At 33.5% G+C, this 21,970-nt stretch overlaps 2 long non-coding RNA genes and 2 pseudogenes across 4 annotated transcripts; 1 reads left to right on the forward strand and 3 right to left on the reverse strand.

Moving 5' to 3' along the window:
• Positions 1 to 518: 518 nt before the first annotated feature.
• On the reverse strand, positions 519 to 1,458 carry LOC146952629 (replication factor A protein 1-like; annotated as a pseudogene). The gene is made up of 4 exons (XR_015024671.1): positions 1,292 to 1,458; positions 951 to 1,204; positions 771 to 870; positions 519 to 678 (listed from the first exon to the last, which is right to left on the reverse strand). The product of XR_015024671.1 is annotated as a replication factor A protein 1-like (transcript).
• Positions 1,459 to 3,402: 1,944 nt separating this feature from the next.
• Positions 3,403 to 8,780, forward strand: LOC146952630 (wall-associated receptor kinase 5-like; annotated as a pseudogene). Its single transcript, XR_015024676.1, has 4 exons — positions 3,403 to 4,394; positions 4,667 to 4,843; positions 5,090 to 5,289; positions 7,747 to 8,780. The product of XR_015024676.1 is annotated as a wall-associated receptor kinase 5-like (transcript).
• LOC146952631 (uncharacterized) lies at positions 5,379 to 7,629 on the reverse strand. Its single transcript, XR_015007101.1, has 3 exons — positions 7,354 to 7,629; positions 7,114 to 7,184; positions 5,379 to 5,675 (listed from the first exon to the last, which is right to left on the reverse strand). It is a non-coding gene; the product is annotated as an uncharacterized LOC146952631 (long non-coding RNA).
• Positions 8,781 to 12,444: 3,664 nt separating the features above from the next.
• Positions 12,445 to 14,787, reverse strand: LOC146952632 (uncharacterized). Its single transcript, XR_015025130.1, has 2 exons — positions 14,642 to 14,787; positions 12,445 to 12,747 (listed from the first exon to the last, which is right to left on the reverse strand). It is a non-coding gene; the product is annotated as an uncharacterized LOC146952632 (long non-coding RNA).
• Between the last annotated feature and the right edge of the window lie 7,183 nt (positions 14,788 to 21,970).

Below are 21,970 nucleotides of genomic sequence, written 5' to 3' on the forward strand. Positions count from 1 at the left end.
TTAAAATACTTTTTTTTACGAAAAAAATATGGGGGGAAGAGACACATGAAAATAATAAAAAACAAAGTGTCTATATATAGAGAGAAAAATCATTGCGTAATCAATTTTGATTGGTTGGTGAAAACTAAATGAGTCATGGTCCATCTTGATTGGCTAATAAAAAAAATAAATGAGTCATAATTCAATTTTATTGGATGATAGGCATAATTGAATAAAATCTTTGATAAGTAACCATTCATAAAAAAATAATATCGACTAAAAATTAGCCCATATCTACTAAAATAATTCATTTTATCTGCCAATGATTACGGTTTGACTTATTAAATCAATTCTATAGTATTAAAATGAAAATTAATGTCATTAGTGACTTATTTAAAAAATTAATTACGACGAACACCGAAAGTTTACTGTTTGGAAGACATTTGTTCGGATTATATCATTAAAAAGAAGGTTATACGTAAAAAAAAAGTTTCACATATAAAAATTATTTTAACAATTTATAGATTCGCATATATTTATTAAGGAAAAAAAATTAGGGTGACAAAAAAATTGTTACCTTGCCAGATCTTAACTTTGGCCAGCAAGACAACCACAACGACCTTATCGGTCTCCCCGACAACAACAAAAGCATTAAGTTCCTCAGCATATTGTCCAAATAGAGTGACCTTAAATTTAAACCTAACAAAAAAAAAACCAAAACAAATTAACCCTTAAAATTAAATATAAACGATAAAATCAATAACACATTTACAAAAAATTATGAAAAACACCAACCATCGTAATCCAATTCCATGGCCACCATCTTAGTTTTGGCTCCATTTCGTTCATACTCCCTTTGCGTACCAACACCGGTCAACATACCCATGACATCTACGTACAAATGAAATGGAATCAATTAATAAACAATATATATTAAAAAATTACAGACAATTAAATTTTAATTTCCATACCGACTAAGTAATCGGTGTCGTATTCAGAATTGAAAACATCAATAGAATTTGATATCGGATAGATATCGGATGCCACACAATTTCACTTTGGTGTTAAACTGAAAATTGAGTTTGTACTCGTGCTTTGTGGTGCGATAAGATCCAAGATTCGCAGCAACACCAAAGCCACTCATAGAGTAGACCTTTCCCTCCTGCAGGTCCTTCTCAAATTTGTAGATGAGAGTTCTTCGTACAGTGGCGTGAATCTTGTTTCCCTGAAAACGCAAAGAATAAAACAATAAATAATCAATAACACAACACAAAACATTAATAATAAAAAAAAAGCAATGGAATATGCTCACAGATGCATCCATGAGAACCATGTCGAGAGAAAACGGATGTGCGTCGCGATTGACGTCAAGAACAAACCAAACACGGACAATCTGTACAACTATGCTCCAAGATTCCTTCACCAGACTAATCTCAGATATGATATGTTATCTGATCTTGGAGCCATTTGAATATACCTTTTTTTCTAGGTTGAGAGGGAAGAGAAGTAGACAGATGATTTAACAGAAGACAACATTGGTATAAATAGGCTAATTGCATAAATGAAATATTAGTGGAAGCAATGCGAAAATAAAAAAAATAACATCAAACGGTTGCAACATGATTAGTTTAAAAAAATGACATTGACACATGTCAATGTAGGTGAGGTTTAGTATGGGAAAGGAGAATTGTTTCCCACCATGGGAAAGTTTTTTTTGACGATCAGATTAAAGAGGAACACATATTTTATCATGGTCCATCAACACTTGATTATTTCTCACTTTATCATCCCCTGCAATTCTCTCTCTCCAGCTAACTAAAAAAATAAAATCCTTAAAATGTTTTCTGAACACCAATTGCTTACCATCAGCAAGTTCCTTTCGGTTGACTCAGTGCCAAAGTCCTTTCTTTCATTCATTAAATTGAAAGCAAAAACATATAAAAAAAAATTATGAAAGGTAGTGGTGGAATTATATTAATAATCAAGAGCAACTATTGTTCTTTTATTATTATCGGCGATTACTAATTTAGTATTACTATTTTTCTTACAATCATTTTTGTTTTTCATTCTGGGGTTTTTGTTCTTTCATTGCTCTTTATTGTTCTTTTGTGGGATGTGGAAATCTAGGTTTGAAAAAGGGGGTAAAAATTAAATCTTGATGGATAGATATAGAAGCAGAGAACAATACCAAAAAAGGTAAGGGTTGAAATTTGAATGTAAAGAGTGTTGCTAAACTGCCAATCGAATCTCCATTTTGTGATGAAGGTTAATTCAGAGTTTTATTCAAAAAATTTGACTCTTGAATCATTGTGAGCTTGCGTGGACCAGATCTATATTTGAAGCAGCTCATGTGACTGTGGTAGATATGTTGTTGGGATCTTGTGCCATAGACAAATTGAACAATAAGAAGAGGGTTTGACATTTTTGGGTCTTCACGAGAAAAAGTTTGAAAGATTAGAGAAGATTGAGCTGCATCAATTACTTGCTTCTGCATCAAAATAGAGTTCATAAGAATCAAACATATTTTGTATCAAAAAGGAAAAAAATAATCAAACATATTAACTTGATTTGAATCAGTAGACTAATCAGAACTCAGAAGAGAAAATAGTGTGGTTGTGTGTGCTTGGTGAGTGCATGAGTGAGGGAATGGAGGAAAGAGAATGATGATGGATGATATGGTGTGGGCAGACTATGATAAAATATGTGTTCCTTTTTAATCTGATCGTCAAAAAAAACTTTCCTATGGTGGGAAACAACCTTCCTTTCCCATACTAAACCTCACCGTCAATGTAATATTAGAGGAATATTTGCAAATGACATGAATTAATTTTAATAATTTTTTTTATTATTTATGTCAATGCATCAATACAAATTGGTTAAGGAAATCTGTCAAAATAAAACCGGTTAAGGAAATAAGCACTATGTGCTCATTTTTTTTGTTTTTCCGTAATATTCTGTTCATTTTTTCAATTGAAACCCGGGTAAATGATTACCCAGAATTTCAGCACATCAAACTAACTCTATATGTAAACTTTTGATTGAAATCATGGTGCATTAAATACTCCTATCAAATAGAGGGTCCAAATAGAGATAACATTTTAGGTTTATTCACCAAATTATGATTGTTGTTTCTATTATAAACTTTTTCATATTTATTGTGTACATAAAAGAAAACATTGGTGCATTAAATATTCCTCACAAATTTTGACTTTTTGCACACAACATTTTCGGTTAACTTATCAAATTTCAATTCCGTTTTTTTTCTTTCTGTTATAAACTCTTTCATATTTTGTGTGTACATGAGAGATAACATTAAATGAGCCTTTCACTAATAGGTTGCCACGTGTACTTCTAGAAAAAAATAGTGCAAATGTTTATAATAAAGATTAGCAATTAGCAAATACCGATTGACACAAAAGAAAAACTAATTAAATTTGAAGTGTTATTATAAATAAACGAGGCACACCCTTATGCCACAAGACACTAAAAAGGCCTATCATTTTTTCTACTACTAAATTTGTGATTCAATTCAAGGCAATGAAACTAAAGGCAATGCATCCATCCATTGATAATGGTTTCATTAGCACTTTTGATAGAAACAGTTGCATCTGATCAACCTCAACAAGTCCTACCTGGCTGCAATTACACTTGTGGAGATTTAACAATTCCATATCCATTTGGCATAGGAAATTCAACAGCACAACATCATACACCATGTTACATGGATTCAAAATTTGAACTCACCTGTGTAAACAACTCAAAATTAATTCGGCCTAGGGGTATCGAAGTCCTGGACATAAATCCCCAAGGTCAAGTGGTAATGAAATTTTCCGTCTCACATCTCTGTTCGAATACCGAAGAAGCGAATAGAGCTTATCTAATAGTTTCTCCTCACACAATTTCAAGTAAGGAAAACAAATTCATAACAGTTGGTTGTGACAGTTACGGATATCTCAACAGTAATTTCACAGGTGCCACTTATTCAACAGGGTGCTTAACAAGATGTTATAATTTTGATCCTAAAATAGTAATTGGGAATAACACTGGAAAATGCACAGGTTTAGGGTGTTGCCAAGTGGATATTCCTTCTAGTATGAAAAATATCACAATTGAAATATTTAAATTCCCAACTTCTACACTATCTATGGTAAATTCTTGTAGCTATTCCTTTATTGCCAAACAAGTATCCTATAAATTTCCTGTAGACCATATAAATAATCTACCTTATGAAACTTTCCCCTTGGTTATTAATTGGGCTGTTACAAATGAATCGTGTAAAATAGCACAAACTACAGATAACTATGCCTGCAAGGAAAGTAGTGAATGTGTTGATAAAGATTCAGATTATGACGGTTACAGATGCAAGTGTTTACAAGGCTTTGAAGGAAATCCATACCTTCCTGGAGGCTGCACAGGTAAAAAATAAAGCATAATATTGTACCACTGTTTTTTGTTTTTGTAGTTTAATTAATTGATTGTGCTTCATATTTTCAATGTTTTGTTGAATTTGTTTCCTCATAATTGAGTCATTTTAGAAAGTGGTTGACTATACAAAGTTGACATAAGAGTGGTTGATTACACTAAATTTTTAGGCAGTGACTTATTATTCATTTTTGAATCAAATCAATATACGAATCACATGTATAGTAGTAAGATACTAATGACCATGTTTTTATGGTTTTTTCAGACATTGACGAATGTGCAACAAAAACTCATGTATGCAAAAATAAAGCAAATTGTAGAAACACTTTAGCGAATCACACTTGTTTCTGTCCCAAGGGGCAAACCGGAAATGGAACAAAGGAAGGAGGGTGCCAGCAAGTTCATCCAAATGCAACTCCAATAGTACTACCTACTATCCTTGGTAAGCAACTAAGCATGCCTAATTGTATTTTACATTCATTTTTTTTCCCAAATTGGCATTGGGGACAATCGAACTTGAGACCTTGAGGAGGAGCACACTCTCAGGTCCCAAGCCTTTAGGAACCAAAAACATATTTAACCTTTTTTTAATTGTCAAATCTTATGAGTGTTCATTAAGAATATTTATGCTGCTGATATTAGTCTCGGGAACAATCCAAAAATTGGGTTTAATATATTTTGAATACAGGAGCAGGAGCATTATCTATAATTTTCTTAATATACCAAAAAAGGAAATTTACCAAATTGAAAGAGAAGTTTTTTAGGCAGAATGGAGGTTCTATGTTGGAACAAAAACTTCTTCAAAGAAAAGATTCGTCTCAAATAGCTCACATTTTCAAAGAAAATGAACTAAAGAAAGCCACTAACAACTTTGATGAGAGCTTAATTGTCACGACCCAAAATTCACAATCGTGACCGGCGCACGAACTAGAACATCCTAGTCTGGCAAGCCTATTGATGACACTTGACAACTATAATTTACAATTTATAAATTGATATCCACTGAAATTTCGACAGAGTATTCTCTGTATTTTGAACATTCGCCAAGATTGTAATTCTGTTTATGAACCTGTATTCTCATCCAGAGTTTCAAATGACATATTTACATCTTTGTACATCTCAGAATAAAACATTCCTAAACTCCAAATAGCTGCAGATACTCGATTCAACATATACATAAACAAAAGAGACATTCATCAAGGAAACCTACCACCAAGAGTGACACAGATGAACTTCAAATCTACTAGCAGCTTCCTACTTGGCTGTTTGGAAGTCTGAAAAAAAAAAATAGAAAATGAAAGAGTAAGTCACAAGGACTTAGTGAGAGACAACAACCACCACCAACTAGAAGGGAAACACACAAGGGCACGATTATTTACTTTTCTCATACCAAATTGTAATTTACAAAGTTACTAACCGTATAAAAATGTAATAAACTTTCAATCAAGTGTACCATGAAAATTCAGAAATCTTTATAAATTTATCAAACAAATAAGACTATATCAAAATTCCAATGTCGTAGAGAAGTGAACCCAAATCCACAACTTTAAAGAAAATATATAAATCGCGTATAATGAAAAAGAAATCGAAATAATCAAATCCAAATAGAATATAAAATCAAATTCCATTTAACAATACCAAAATAATAAACTTTAAAGAAAGTATAAAAATCCAACTTTCATGAAAATAATCAAATGGGTGAATCGAGAACTAGCTCCATCTCGTTGATAGCCCTCTCCTCCTAATGGTGGCCTTTCCATAGGGGCGGCTCCATCTAACGGATAGCTCTTTTCTCTCGACTCAAAACAAAAATGTTTTAAAGTATAGTAAACTCAATTTAGTGAAAATAATCAAAATGGGTGAATCGAGAACTAGCTCCATCTCGTTGATAGCCCTCTCCTCCTAATGGTGGCCTTTCCATAGGGGCGGCTCCATCTAACGGATAGCTCTTTTTTCTCGACTCAAAACAAATGTAAAACATTTTCAATTAGGTAGTTTACCTCTCGTTGATAGCCCTCTCCTCCTAATGGCGGCCTATCCATAGGGGCGGCTCCATCTAACGGGGTAACTCTATCTAATTGAAATCACATACTAGGTGCACCTAGGTCGTCGTCATTATAACCGTAATTTTCAAAACACCATTCTTAAAACACAATTCTCAAAACCATATTTCACAATATAACGAAACTTCTTTCAAGATATTTATCATTAAAACTCAACCGAAAATCTACTACTTATAATCATAAGTAAACCCAAATTCAAATCCAATTCAAAATCCAAATCGCGTACAAATTAACATCAAACCTTTGAAAAACACATGTTTCAAAACCACCTAAAATACATAAAATCAATTCTTCCGTTTCAATTTCTTTACTTTATAAATCATAGGTAAAATCCAAATCCAAATGGAGCGCATATTAACATCGAAAATTCTCAAAACCATATATCTCAAAACCGTACTTCCCACATCTCAAAACTCATGTCATTGTATATGCAACCAAATCTCAATTTCAAATCATTTGCTCAATAAGTCAAAGATAAATCTAAATAGAGACCATTATAATATCAATGACTTTTAACATAATATCAATGCGAGGAAAAATGTCCAAAGGGTGTGTTCCCCATTTTTATAAACACTTTAACATATAAAATCATAAAAATATCAATAATGATGATAATGAAAATAAGTGATAATGATCGTCATCAACTCACAGTTATAACGAATCAACTAGTGTGTTCTCCTACCATCCCTGGAGAAGCATTCGAAGCGTCCAGCGTCATATCTGAGCATCAATAATATTTTCTCATTAATTAGAAACCCATTCTACGACTTTAGTAACCATTGATAACCATAAAATTCCTCTAACACATACTCTTATCTTAAAAATTAATTTCTAACTCACTAATCATACCTAAATATGCACTAATTGAAATGTAAGTTGATAAATATACCTCAAAGAGTCTCAATGAGCAACTCTGACAATATGGGTACTCTCCTCCTACTTCAAAGCACAAACCCTAACCCCCAAAATTCTACCAATAGAGCTTGAATATGAAGTTGCTTTACTTAGATGATCAATTATTCTTAAGGATGATTGATTTGGTGATGAAAATGGTTGATTTTGGAAAGGAAGGAGAAAAAAAAATGGAAGAAGAGGAATGAGGGACAGAGAGCTAACGAGAGTTAAGAGGAGAAAGGAATGGGAAAGTTAGGTGTTATGTTTTTTTTTTTTCTCCCACGTGTGGGTCTAGTACATTCTACATATATCTATTTTTATTAATACTTCTCAAACTTAATCTAAATTTTTTTTTTCCCAATTACTAAAACCGTATGTTTCATTAATCATAGGTAGAGGAGGTTTTGGTACAGTTTTCACAGGAGAACTTGATGATAATAGAATTGTTGCTATCAAAATGTCCAAAACAGTAGATAAAAGCCAAATTGAACAATTCATTAATGAGGTGGATGTTGTCTCTCAAATAAATCATAGGAATGTGGTCAAACTCTTAGGGTGTTGTCTAGAAACAGAAGTTCCTTTGTTGGTTTATGAGTTTGTTAGCAATGGTACTCTTTCTGAATTTCTTCGCACACAAGGTAAGACGAACGATCTAACTTGGAAAACTCGTCTTAGGATAGCTGCAGAGGTAGCTGGAGCTCTGTCATATCTGCATTCAGCTGCCTCAATACCCATTATCCATAGAGATGTCAAGAGTGCTAACATTCTCTTAGATGGAACCAACACTGCCAAAGTGTCAGATTTTGGAGCTTCGAGATTGGTTCCACTTGATCAAACTGAAGTAGCCACAATGGTGCAAGGAACTATTGGCTACTTGGATCCAGAGTATATGCAAACAAGCCAATTAACTGAGAAAAGTGATGTATATAGCTTTGGAGTAGTTCTTGTGGAGCTGCTAACGGGGGAGAAACCTTTTTGTTTTGGTAGGCCGGAAGAGAGTAGAAGTCTTGCTACGCACTTTTTATCTTGCTTGAAAAAGGATAATGTGTTTGAAATTATTCAAGATGGTATGTGGAATGAAGAAAACAAACAAGAGATCAAGGAGGTAGCTGTTCTTGCGGCGAACTGCTTGAGACTTATAGGGGAGGAAAGACCAAGCATGAAGGAAGTGGCTATGGAATTGGAGGGAATGAGGTTAATGGATAAGCACTCTTGGATCAATGCAGACCTAAATGTAGAGGAGAGTCCACTACTTGTTTCATGAATCATCATCTAGCATTTATGAACTTGGTGATGATAGAATAGAATATTTTTCATAATTAGTTATAATGATTTTCCTGTAATTTGTATCATAATTAGATAGTTGACCTACATGTATATATACATTCTATTCACATAATGAAAAAGACATGCATTACATTATCTTACATGGTACCACCCTAATCGATCCCTAAATCTCTCTCTCTCTCTCTCTCTCTCTCTCTCTCTCTCTCAAACCCTCACCCACATATAGCAGCCGCCGCCTTGCGCCACCACCACAGCTGCTGTGTTTTCTGCAAAAACGCTGTTTCCGCGCCTCGTCTTTGCGCCACTCCGTTGCCGTTGCGCCCTTCAAACACGCTGCCGCGTCCAAACAGCCGCGAACCTACTTCACATGCGACCTTCCCTTCGCGCAGTCATCGGATCAGCCACTCACCGTCTCCTCTGTTCGTGCACTGATCTAGTTGAAGACATGACCCATGCAAACAGAGGCCGCCTAGAAGCCTAACTACCTAGCTATAAGATTATGAATATCATAGAATCAACACATAATGCAACAGTTCTATATATTCTATTTGAATACTCTCATTGGTCTATTAATGAACCAAATATATGGACCAAAATTATTATATTAGTGTACCAAAAGTTATATATTCTTGGACTAACATTCACAAAGGATAATGTGAATCAATCATTAAGATTGCATATGTTTAAAGAGCTGTAATGGTAGATGCACTATACATTTAGAAATTTGAAGATATAGAAATCACTAACCATGAGCATCAAACGATAATCACTCACTTGCTTTTATAGTTGAATGCACCATTGATACAAAAGTTTCAAACATGCAGGAACCTCCTGGAAATGCAATAGAAGCCACAGCAGAACCTTGGTAATCAAGTCATGGTGATAGAATAATCAAGGAAGAGAAAACAAAATAAATAACATGAAAATCCAAAAAGAAGATGAAGAAAAACTGGGGGGACAAGGACAATTTCTAGTTGCAATTTTTGGAATATAACAGCGGATTAGCATAAAACAATTAAATATATAAATCTTATTTCAAGTTTCTATTAATTATAGTCTATGATCAAAACAAGACTATCAAATAATTAAACTAAAACATAGAAAAAACAACATGAAAGAGGATCAGACCAACCAACCATTTGAAAGTATTGATCTTCTGCAAGAACCAGGAAGTGAAAGTATATACCTTTCCTTTTGAAACTGAAATTACTTCTCAATACACAAACTCACAGATAACTTATGCAAAGGATTTAAGTCAAAGGAAAGTATACTGAACTGAAAGAGTAACAATATCTTCAAAAAATTACATATTATACTCCCACAGTATCATTAGTCTATCTAATAAATCTGTGTAAACTTGGACAACTCGTGTTCGAAAAGCATATAACCGAGCATATGAAAGCACAAAAAAAAAGGAGTTTATAAAAAAGATAACAACCAACCACAAGTCACCTATGAAGCACATACACAAACACAACACAGACACTACACTGACTGATCGATACTGATAACAATTTGAGAAAATGACATAATTGAATGATAGGGTACCGGATATACCTTCTATCAAAAGTGTCGGTGCTACATAGCAACTCTTACCAGAACAACCTATCATATGAAACAGCTACTATTTTAAGAATTTAAAATCTATAACAAAGAAATAGGGATGATCAATTTCCCTTATAAAGTTAGGGATGATCAATATCAATAAGCTAATTAAAAGCAATGTAAAACTGGATCATCTACTTAAATAAAAGTCTATTCTTTCCTATTACGATAAATTAATCATTGGAATACATTGAATTTGCATAGGATATGTACATGTCCCGTTTGGATAAATAACTTATTTACAACTTATAGCATAAACACTTACCATGATAAACGCTTATGTATAAATCAACTTTATAGTAAAAGATAAATAAAATTAAATTGTTTTCATATAATCTATAAGTTGTTTTCATAACTTATGAAATTAAGTTGAAAACAACTTATGAACAATGTCATAAGTTCTTCCAAACTGTCTTACAAAATTTTCCATAAGCTCAAATAAGTCAACTTTGGACCTAGAAAAATTGCTCAGCATTTAATGCATGATCTAAAATGTAAGTGAGTTAATCATTGATGAGCAATGTATCATATATATCAATGTAATGCAAAGAGAATGTCCATGTAGGTAACCCTAACCTGATTCAGTGGAGTGATACGCAAGTTATGCATGAAGGAGGAAATGCTCAACTGAGAAGAAAGCGAATCAGTGGTTTCATTGAATAAATTTGAAAGATCATGCAGGATGAAAAAATCACTCAAGAGAAGATACCTTGTTCATTGGAGCCGCTGAATACGCTTTCTCTAGAGTTTCGGATGGTGCAAAAACTAAACATATCAAAATCAATTATGTAGTTCTACAATCAATTTTGACTTTAATAAAAAAATGGTTAGTTGTTCAAATTGACCCTATACATCATGTCTCAAAACTGACCCTAAAATGAAATAAATATAGTTTAGCTTTGTAATTTGAAATTCTTTTTATTTTTGACAGGTTTTTCTTTTCATGATTTTTGCCATGCATATTTAGGATGTTAAAACATGGATTTACACCAAAAAAAATAAATTGACTAAGGACAATTAATTATGAATTTGTATTCCCCATAATTATGAATTTCTTAAACAATTTATAATTAATTTTTTTCTAGTTTAAAAACTTTAAAATTCCATCGTAAAGGGTCTTATGATTTTCTAACCATGCCTACAAAATTAGGGAACGAAATTTGATCCGTGAGTATACGCTTACTAGGAACAAAATTGTAATTTTGCACGTTTTGGTTGAAAAATAAAAATATATTGAAATGTCTTTGAAATGCTATGAAACTTTGCAGATTCTTTTTATGTATTTTTATAGATGTATCTGCAAACAATGAGCTTAAAATTCGATTTCTAGGTCGAGATTTCCGTTTTTTTTATTTTTTGAGTTTTTTACACTTTAAATATTCATAATTAACGCTTGTCAAAGATTTCTAATTTTTTCCGTAAAACCATTTTTTAACGTCCTTAAGATATCTCTAAAAAATCATGAAAAATTCAACATCTAGGACGCTTTTGGACTTCACGTGTATTACATGGTCACAAATAATAAAAAAAACTCGAATAATGAGGTCATAATATTTGTTTTTTATTTTACAAGGTAATTTTCAGACTTCACACTTTTTTTTTGAACAAGCCAAAATGAAACTTAGATTAACCAGAAGTGATTCATCTCACACAAAACGTGCAAAAGAGAATTACCCAAATAAATACAATGTCAAGTCACTGGTGCCTCAAGAGGGATCACCTGAATCGAAATAGAAAAAAACATGACGATTACATTACAACACCCATACAAGACAAATGGTGCAACCACCAGACATGATAGTTGAAAACAAAAGTGTGCAAATTGGCCTTTAGCCACTGGAAAGATAAAAGTTTAACCATGTCATCTACATTGTGGATTTCCGAAGCTTTCTGATGAAAAATTTGTTTGTTCCTCTCCTTCCAGATTACTCAAACAGAAGCTAGCCAGATGATCCTAAGGAATGAATGTGAAAAATGCGGTAACCAGGCCAAGCGTCTAAACTGAAGATAATGATTACGACACCCAATAGGAGCTACGAAAGAAACATCGAGCCACTGCAAGACCGCAAGCCATACACAACCAAAGATGTCGTAGTAGAAAAGAAGGTGATCCGTCGTTTCTATTTATCCACATCCTCCCACATGTAACACCCTATTTCTAATAAGCGGTAAAACGCACGAATATACAAACATATTCTAGAAATAGATGCTACGTCTTCGAATAAACCACAATACATACATGCATAAAGATCATGTCACATCACATAGCAGTGGAACATATACATATAATCCATAAACAACTCCCAATCTCAATATAATAAAAATATATCCTCCATATCTCAAATACAACAATATCTCAACTCCAAAATACATAGTCAATAAAGCAACATGCAAGAACTATCCTAGATCAGAGCCCTAATCTAGACACTTGCAAATAAAGAGGAACTCCACTCCTCGGCATCATCAAGCAAAACAGACTAAGCATCCTGCACTCCATCTACCCGTCCATACGGAAAGGTAGGTGGTAAACCACTGAGGGTTAGCATTACATCATCATAATCCATATAAGATTAATAAGAACTTTGAAAATGAAAGATATAATCAAGGATAAAGAATGACAATTCATACAAGTTCCTCAATATTCACAACATATAAGCAATCCAAGATCATTCAATATCATTATATCAAGTTCATATCCACAAGTGTATCATACACATATCACAACCTCACCTTGTCAATCAACAATTAACAATTCAATCCGCAAGTACAACTAGCAATAATCAACCATCAAACACATCTTAATGCAATTCAATCCACCAACAGTTTATGCAATGTCTCTAGACTCATCTAGATGCATGTGGTACCAAAACACCTCAAGGTCGTCACCTTCGATGCAACAAAAACATCGTAATCATCACCATTGAATATAAAATCCACCACCATCAGTCATGTATGCATGAACATATGACTCAACTACAATGCATATGTTCACACAACAATTCACCTCAACATCACCAATACTTGTATATATGCAATTAATAACAATTCACCACCACATAACATATATACAATTGCCAACAACATCCACAACACAAGCAACATATAGTTGTCACACAAATATACACCACCAATCATCTTCATATAAGTTATATCAAATATCCATAAAGGATTCACAAGACAATTGGCTCTTAAACCATTTCCGACAAAATTCGTCTCTTAAGATCACAACATTAGAATACTTGAGCATATAAGTCGAAACCAAGCAAACAAGCTCAATTTCCTATGCCATGTATTCTCACAAGTCACATATGTGTGTAATAGAGATTACATAAGCATTTCATCGGCCAAATACAACAAATTCAATAAAAACTCAAAGTTCGTCTCACTTTATCATTTTCACAAAAACTCTCATGTTCAAGCAAAACAAGTTAAGACTTGATGGAACCAATCACAACTACTTTTTAAAATCATATGAACAAGAGCCTAGGCCAATTACAAGCAAACAAGCCTTAATTCAAAAATTAGCCTAAGTTCGTTTGAGGAAAATCCCAAGTTTCAAACCATTTGAAAATTCGAACATTCAACAAACCCAAGTATGTTCCAGTTGAAAAGCAAGTAAAAACAGTACAAGAACACCTTCAAACGGTCGCTACGGACCCCTACACGACTGCCCCCGACCCCCCGAACACGGAACAACGAGCACGTTGCCCTGTGCAGGGCGCCTGGCGCCAGGAGTGTAGCGCCTAGCGCTAGCTCTCTGAGTGTGGGTGCCTAGCGCCCTAGCTCAGGCGCAGTGCTCCGCAACGTGCGTTTTCGCGCGTTTCGGCCGCGGGTTTATGCCGTTTTCGCCCCAAAATCGGATGTTTAAAACCCTTCAATGTCAAAAGTGATCCGAGGCATAACCCGAGGCTCCAACACATCAAACTCACACGTTTCATGGCATTTGAATAAGTTATGCAAACCTATGAAAATTCATTTTCTCAAAACAACAAGTTTTCTTCTCTAATCAAAACCAATTTTCACAACAACCATTTTCAACAACAACATAACAATTCTCATCACCAATTCATAGTTAATGATACCCAATGTACCAACTCAACAACAACATGATTCAAATCATCAACAACAACAACTGAACATGAATCCATTCATAATTCAACAACCACAACTTCACAATTCATCAATTTCATATAAAAACATACTATGTTCATACATACCCATTTTGACATACAAATTCAACAACAACAACACAATTATCAATCAATTCGTGTACATAATCATATCATCATAATTAAGCACGAAATTCTACAACAAAATCTCAATTAACAACTTAAGCAAGAATTAGGGATGAACTACAACTATTGATTATGTTTGAATTCTAACCCTCTTACCTTAATTCTCCACAATCACTAGCTAGTGCTTCACTTTAGCTCCAACCCTTGATCCTCTAGCCTCTTCTAGCTCCCTCTAGATCCTTCCCTTCAAAACCCTTTTTCTCCTCTTGTTTTTTTCTCTCTAACTCTCTCTAATTGTGAAAATGAAAATGAAATGAAATGTTTGTAAGACCCCAATTTCACTAATAAACTCTACTCAGTTGGGCTCATTTCACAATGTTTTAATGGGCCTAACCTATTTCTATTCTAACCCAAAATGTTACTACTCGCTAAACGGTAAAATACAACACTAACAGTCACTTAACGGTAAACTAAATAATTACCCCACTTTCCAACACTTAGTAAAATAAAACCCTCACTAAGCACTAAAAATAACATTCGGCAAAAATTACAAAATTACCCCTGTAACGCCCTCCTTTTTATTTAATTATTTTACTTAGTTTTAGAATATATTTATGTATTTATATGATTTATATGATGGATATATGATTTATTGAGATTAGATGTCTTTTTATAATTTAGTTAATATATTTTGTTGGGTGATATTTTTTTATGTTATATGTTGGTATTTACTAGCATAATATATATGTTATTTGGTGTAGAAATATATTTGTTATTTTGTGTAGAAATATATATGTTATTTGGTGCAGAAATATATTTGTTATTTTATGTGGAAATATATATGTTATTTGGTGTATCAATATTATCAAGTGGGAGAGATATATATTTAGTAGAGAAATATTATTCATTAGAATATGAGGATTATTAGTGTGAGTGAAATTGGGGGTTAGAATAGAAAGAAGAATAAGTTGTTGGGCCTAAATAGATTTGGGAAGAATATTTTAGTATTATAAATAGAGAAGCTTAGGTTAGAAAGAGTTTACCGGAAACCGTTTTTTGGAAAAGAGGAGAACAAGAAAGAAGAGAAGAGGAGAGAAAAGTCAAGAGAAGAGGAGAAGACCTTAGGAAAGAAGAACGCTGCCGCTGATTCAGGAATTAATCTAAGGTGAGGGTGAGACTATCTTGCATTAATATTAAGTTGTTAAATCATTAGATTGCATCTAACAAGTTGGGGGAAAGTTTGTGAGAATTTGAGAACTAGGGTTTTGAGAGAGATTTGATGATTAGATGATGAAAACTTGTTGAATTGATGTAGAAATTGTATACAGTCCTTAAATAACCCATATGATGATTATTGGATGTAGTTTTGAGGTTAGAACCATGGAATTGGATGAGATGTTGGTGAGTTTAAGAATTAGGGTTTAATAATTGCAATAGGTTGTTAATAGATTTGAGAACCCTTTGAATTTGCATACAGTAAGTTGATGAATAATTAGTGTTCTAATGATAGGGTAATCATAGGGTAATGATTAGGGTCAAGTTTGGAGAGTATTGGATTGAATACGAAGTGGAAAAGATTTCCCCAAAGCGAAATCGCAGCTGAACTGCGATTTTGCTGTCAATGTGCAAAACACGTTTTTATTGTCTCAGTTTGACAAGTTTAAGTTCCGAACTGGGTTTAGGTGTAAACATGAAAGTTATAGGTATGGATGTTAGATTTCTAATGTCGTTGGTCTCACGTATGGTCAAATTACTGCACGTAGGTCACAGTGAATTTTTATGGACTTTCAGCACAACTTTTCCGAATTTAAAATGAAAACTGGTATTGATCGGTACAGAATTGGTCTTAGGCGTAAACATGAAAGTTTTAGATAATTTTGTTAGATTTCTAGTGGCTTTGGTTTGACGTGAAAATGATGTTTGGTCTTTGAGTTATGATGAAAATACTACAGGGAGGTCTTAACAAAATTGTACGGTGACAGCATTCTCTGTTTCATGTTTTTGCGTTTTGTTCATATGTTTCTGTTTTAAATTGATCTTTGTTGTAAACATGAAAGTTGTTGATATTTGTGATACCTTTCCAATAGCTTTGGTTTGACATGAAAATATGTTGTGGATAATTTATTATGTTTTTACAAAGATACATAGTGAATTATTGTTGATGTTTAAATATGATGTTATATGATGTTGTTTATGATTGATGAATATGATGTTTTAAGATGTTGTTTATTATCATTTGATATTGTTATATTATGATATGACATGAATTATTTATGTGATCCATATGTTGTCATGATGCTAAGATGTTAAGAAGTTAAGACGTTAAGATGATATGAAGTTGTTAAGTCGTCGAATCGTTATGAAGTCGTCAAGTTGTTAAGATGTCATAGATGTTCATGAAGTTTCTAAGACGTAAGATGTTGAGTCCATGCATACTCATTTAAAGATGAGGGCTCATGCCCTGGAGCTTTTGCTCAACCACGACGATGGAGCTTATGCTCAACCAGAGACGAGGGCTCATGCCCTAGGAGCTTTTGCTCAAATAGCGACGAGGGCTTATGCCCTAGGAGTATATTTATGCTCACAAGCGACGAGGGCTTATGCCCTAGATTGGTACCACATGCATTTGCATTTTCATGATGACTCAAGATGATTTAAGATGATAAGAGTTGCATAGTCGAGTTGAGTCGCATTGTCAAGTCAAGAGTCGAGTCGATCATGAAGTTGTTTATGACTATGATTATGAAGTCGATTATGAGTTTGATTAAGAAGCTGTTATGATGATTATAAGATGCTAAATGATTATTGTTGTTGATGTTCATGATTGTTTTGATGATGATGTTTGTTTATGAGTTGATGATTATGATTTGATGATTATGGTTATGATTAGTACTTGATGTTATATGATGATGTTTATGTCTATGATTAAGATGCTATGATTAAAAGGAATATATGATAATGCTTATGACTAATATTTGTAGATATGTGATGATATTTATATGATGATATAATATGAAGTATATGACTATTGTAGGAAGAATAATGATACTAGTTAAGGAAGTTTAAGTTGCTAGATATGATTAATGAATTATAGGATGTTTAAGTTGTTGAATGTACTTTACATGATTTATATGTTTTATATTATTGTTTGAGAAATCTCACCCCTCTGCTTGGAAATCTTTCTCTTCGTATGGGTAGCTTGCAGGTAATCAAGATTAGAGGCGTCGTGAGTGGACTCCTCACATGTGTGTCTAGGTGCTCTGATACGTAACGGGATGAGACTTGACTTTACTTCTATTCCTTACGTATTGTTTATGAACTTTTATGAATAAATATTGAACAAAGACTTGTGAGATTTTCTGATGAGGCCTGCGTGGCAAAGACTTTTTATGTTGAATGAACTAATTCCGCTGCGAAGTTTTGAATTACTTATGTTAAATGATTTTGAAGAATAAATTGTTATTTATTCAGTTTATGAATTTTTAAGAAGTGTAGCATTCCGTTTAAAGTGGAATTACTCTGATTTTTAATTATGAAATTTGTACGTTGGGAAAACGGGGTGTTACAATTGGTATCAGAGCAGGTCGGTCCGTCCGGCCAAGTAGATGAGTCGTTGAGTCATGTCGTCATGTTTTCTAGTTAGTAGTTATGTTTTTATGTGATCATGTTTAACTGGCTAACTTGATGTGGTTTTGTGTTTTGTTTGAAGAAGTAATGACTAAATTTATTTTCTATTGTGCTTGAATTTCGAGGACGAAATTCTTTTAAGTTGGGGAGAGTTGTAACGCCCTCCTTTTTATTTAATTATTTTACTTAGTTTTAGAATATATTTATGTATTTATATGATTTATATGATGGATATATGATTTATTGAGATTAGATGTCTTTTTATAATTTAGTTAATATATTTTGTTGGGTGATATTTTTTTATGTTATATGTTGGTATTTACTAGCATAATATATATGTTATTTGGTGTAGAAATATATTTGTTATTTTGTGTAGAAATATATATGTTATTTGGTGCAGAAATATATTTGTTATTTTATGTGGAAATATATATGTTATTTGGTGTATCAATATTATCAAGTGGGAGAGATATATATTTAGTAGAGAAATATTATTCATTAAAATATGAGGATTATTAGTGTGAGTGAAATTGGGGGTTAGAATAGAAAGAAGAATAAGTTGTTGGGCCTAAATAGATTTGGGAAGAATATTTTAGTATTATAAATAGAGAAGCTTAGGTTAGAAAGAGTTTACCGGAAATCGCTTTTTGGAAAAGAGGAGAACAAGAAAGAAGAGAAGAGGAGAGAAAAGTCAAGAGAAGAGGAGAAGACCTTAGGAAAGAAGAACGATGCCGCTGATTCAGGAATTAATCTAAGGTGAGGGTGAGACTATCTTGCATTAATATTAAGTTGTTAAATCATTAGATTGCATCTAACAAGTTGGGGAAAATTTGTGAGAATTTGAGAATTAGGGTTTTGAGAGAGATTTGATGATTAGATGATGAAAACTTGTTGAATTGATGTAGAAATTGTATACAGTACTTAAATAACCCATATGATGATTATTGGATGTAGTTTTGAGGTTAGAACCATGGAATTGGATGAGATGTTGGTGAGTTTAAGAATTAGGGTTTAATAATTGCAATAGGTTGTTAATAGATTTGAGAACCCTTTGAATTTGCATACAGTAAGTTGATGAATAATTAGTGTTCTAATGATACGGTAATCATAGGATAATGATTAGGGTCAAGTTTGGAGAGTATTGGATTGAATACGAAGTGGAAAAGATTTCCCCAAAGCGAAATCGCAGCTGAACTGCGATTTTGCTGTCAATGTGCAAAACACGTTTTTATTGTCTCAGTTTGACAAGTTTAAGTTCCGAACTGGGTTTAGGTGTAAACATGAAAGTTGTAGGTATGGATGTTAGATTTCTAATGTCGTTGGTCTCACGTCAATAGGATTTATAGAACTTGAGTTATGGTCAAATTACTGCACGTAGGTCACAGTGAATTTTTATGGACTTTCAGCACAACTTTTCCGATGTTTGGTCTTTGAGTTATGATGAAAATACTACAGGGAGGTCTTAACAAAATTGTACGGTGACAACATTCTCTGTTTCATGTTTTTGCGTTTTGTTCATATGTTTCTGTTTTGAATTGATCTTTGTTGTAAACATGAAAGTTGTTGATATTTGTGATACCTTTCCAGTAGCTTTGGTTTGACATGAAAATATGTTGTGGATAATTTATTATGTTTTTACAAAGATACATAGTGAATTATTGTTGATGTTTAAATATGATGTTATATGATGTTGTTTATGATTGATGAATATGATGTTTTAAGATGTTGTTTATTATCATTTGATATTGTTATATTATGATATGACATGAATTATTTATGTGATCCATATGTTGTCATGATGCTAAGATGTTAAGAAGTTAAGACGTTAAGATGATATGAAGTTGTTAAGTCGTCGAGTCGTTATGAAGTCGTCAAGTTGTTAAGATGTCATAGATGTTCATGAAGTTTCTAAGACGTAAGATGTTGAGTCCATGCATACTCATTTAAAGATGAGGGCTCATGCCCTGGAGCTTTTGCTCAACCACGACGATGGAGCTTATGCTCAACCAGAGACGAGGGCTCATGCCCTAGGAGCTTTTGCTCAAATAGCGACGAGGGCTTATGCCCTAGGAGTATATTTATGCTCACAAGCGACGAGGGCTTATGCCCTAGATTGGTACCACATGCATTTGCATTTTCATGATGACTCAAGATGATTTAAGATGATAAGAGTTGCATAGTCGAGTTGAGTCGCATTGTCAAGTCAAGAGTCGAGTCGATCATGAAGTTGTTTATGACTATGATTATGAAGTCGATTATGAGTTTGATTAAGAAGCTGTTATGATGATTATAAGATGCTAAATGATTATTGTTGTTGATGTTCATGATTGTTTTGATGATGATGTTTGTTTATGAGTTGATGATTATGATTTGATGATTATGGTTATGATTAGTACTTGATGTTATATGATGATGTTTATGTCTATGATTAAGATGCTATGATTAAAAGGAATATATGATAATGCTTATGACTGATATTTGTAGATATGTGATGATATTTATATGATGATATAATATGAAGTATATGACTATTGTAGGAAGAATAATGATACTAGTTAAGGAAGTTTAAGTTGCTAGATATGATTAATGAATTATAGGATGTTTAAGTTGTTGAATGTACTTTACATGATTTATATGCTTTATATTATTGTTTGAGAAATCTCACCCCTCTGCTTGGAAATGTTGCTCTTCGTATGGGTAGCTTGCAGGTAATCAAGATTAGAGGCGTCGTGAGTGGACTCCTCACATGTGTGTCTAGGTGCTCTGATACGTAACGGGATGAGACTTGACTTTACTTCTATTCCTTACGTATTGTTTATGAACTTTTATGAATAAATATTGAACTAAGACTTGTGAGATTTTCTGATGAGGCCTGCGTGGCAAAGACTTTTTATGTTGAATAAACTAATTCCGCTGCGAAGTTTTGAATTACGTATGTTAAATGATTTTGAAGAATAAATTGTTATTTATTCAGTTTATGAATTTTTAAGAAGTTTTGCATTCCGTTTAAAGTAGAATTACTCTGATTTTTAATTATGAAATTTTTACGTTGGGAAAACCGGGTGTTACAACCCCTGCCCTCAAAATGACCAAAATACCCTGAGTCCAAAATGACTAAAATACCCTTCTAACACCGAATTCTACGATTTCCGACCAAAAATACACACAGAGGCAGATAATCACATAAGAGCACATATAACAAACACAAATAAATAATAAAATATAACTAGCAAAAAATCGGGCTGTTACAACTCTCCCCCACTAAAAAGAATTTTAGCCCTCGAAAATTACCTGAAGGAAACAACTCCGGATACGAAACCTTCATCCTACTCTCCGATTCCCAAGTGGCACTCTCACCAGTCGGTCCAACCCAAATCACTTTAACCAAAACGATCTCCTTGCCACGCAAACGCTTAACTTCACGATCCTCAATCCTAACTGGCCAAGTCTCAACAGTCAAATTATCCCTTACTTCCAAATCATCCACTTGGATCACATGAGACGCATCATACACATACTTCCGCAACTGAGACACATGAAACACATCATGAAGATTCGATAAAGATGGCGGTAACACAATCCGATACGCTACAACCCCAACCTTCTCAACAATATCGAAAGGTCCAACAAAACGAGGAGGTAACTTCCGACACTTCAAAGCACGTCCAACACCGGTTACAGGATTCACTCTCAAAAACACATGATCACCAACCTGAAACTCAATATCCTTCCTCCTCTTATCATGATAACTCTTCTGCCTACTCTGAGACGCTCTCATCTTCTCTTGAATCATCTTAACCTTTTCCGTAGTTTCTTGCACAACTTCCGGTCCTAACAAAGGCACCTTCACCTGACTCA

The sequence above is a fragment of the Medicago sativa genome, chromosome 1, assembly GCF_051527215.1.
Source record: "Medicago sativa cultivar Bolivia chromosome 1, Bolivia_mono, whole genome shotgun sequence".
In the NCBI taxonomy this organism is placed as follows: domain Eukaryota; kingdom Viridiplantae; phylum Streptophyta; class Magnoliopsida; order Fabales; family Fabaceae; genus Medicago; species Medicago sativa.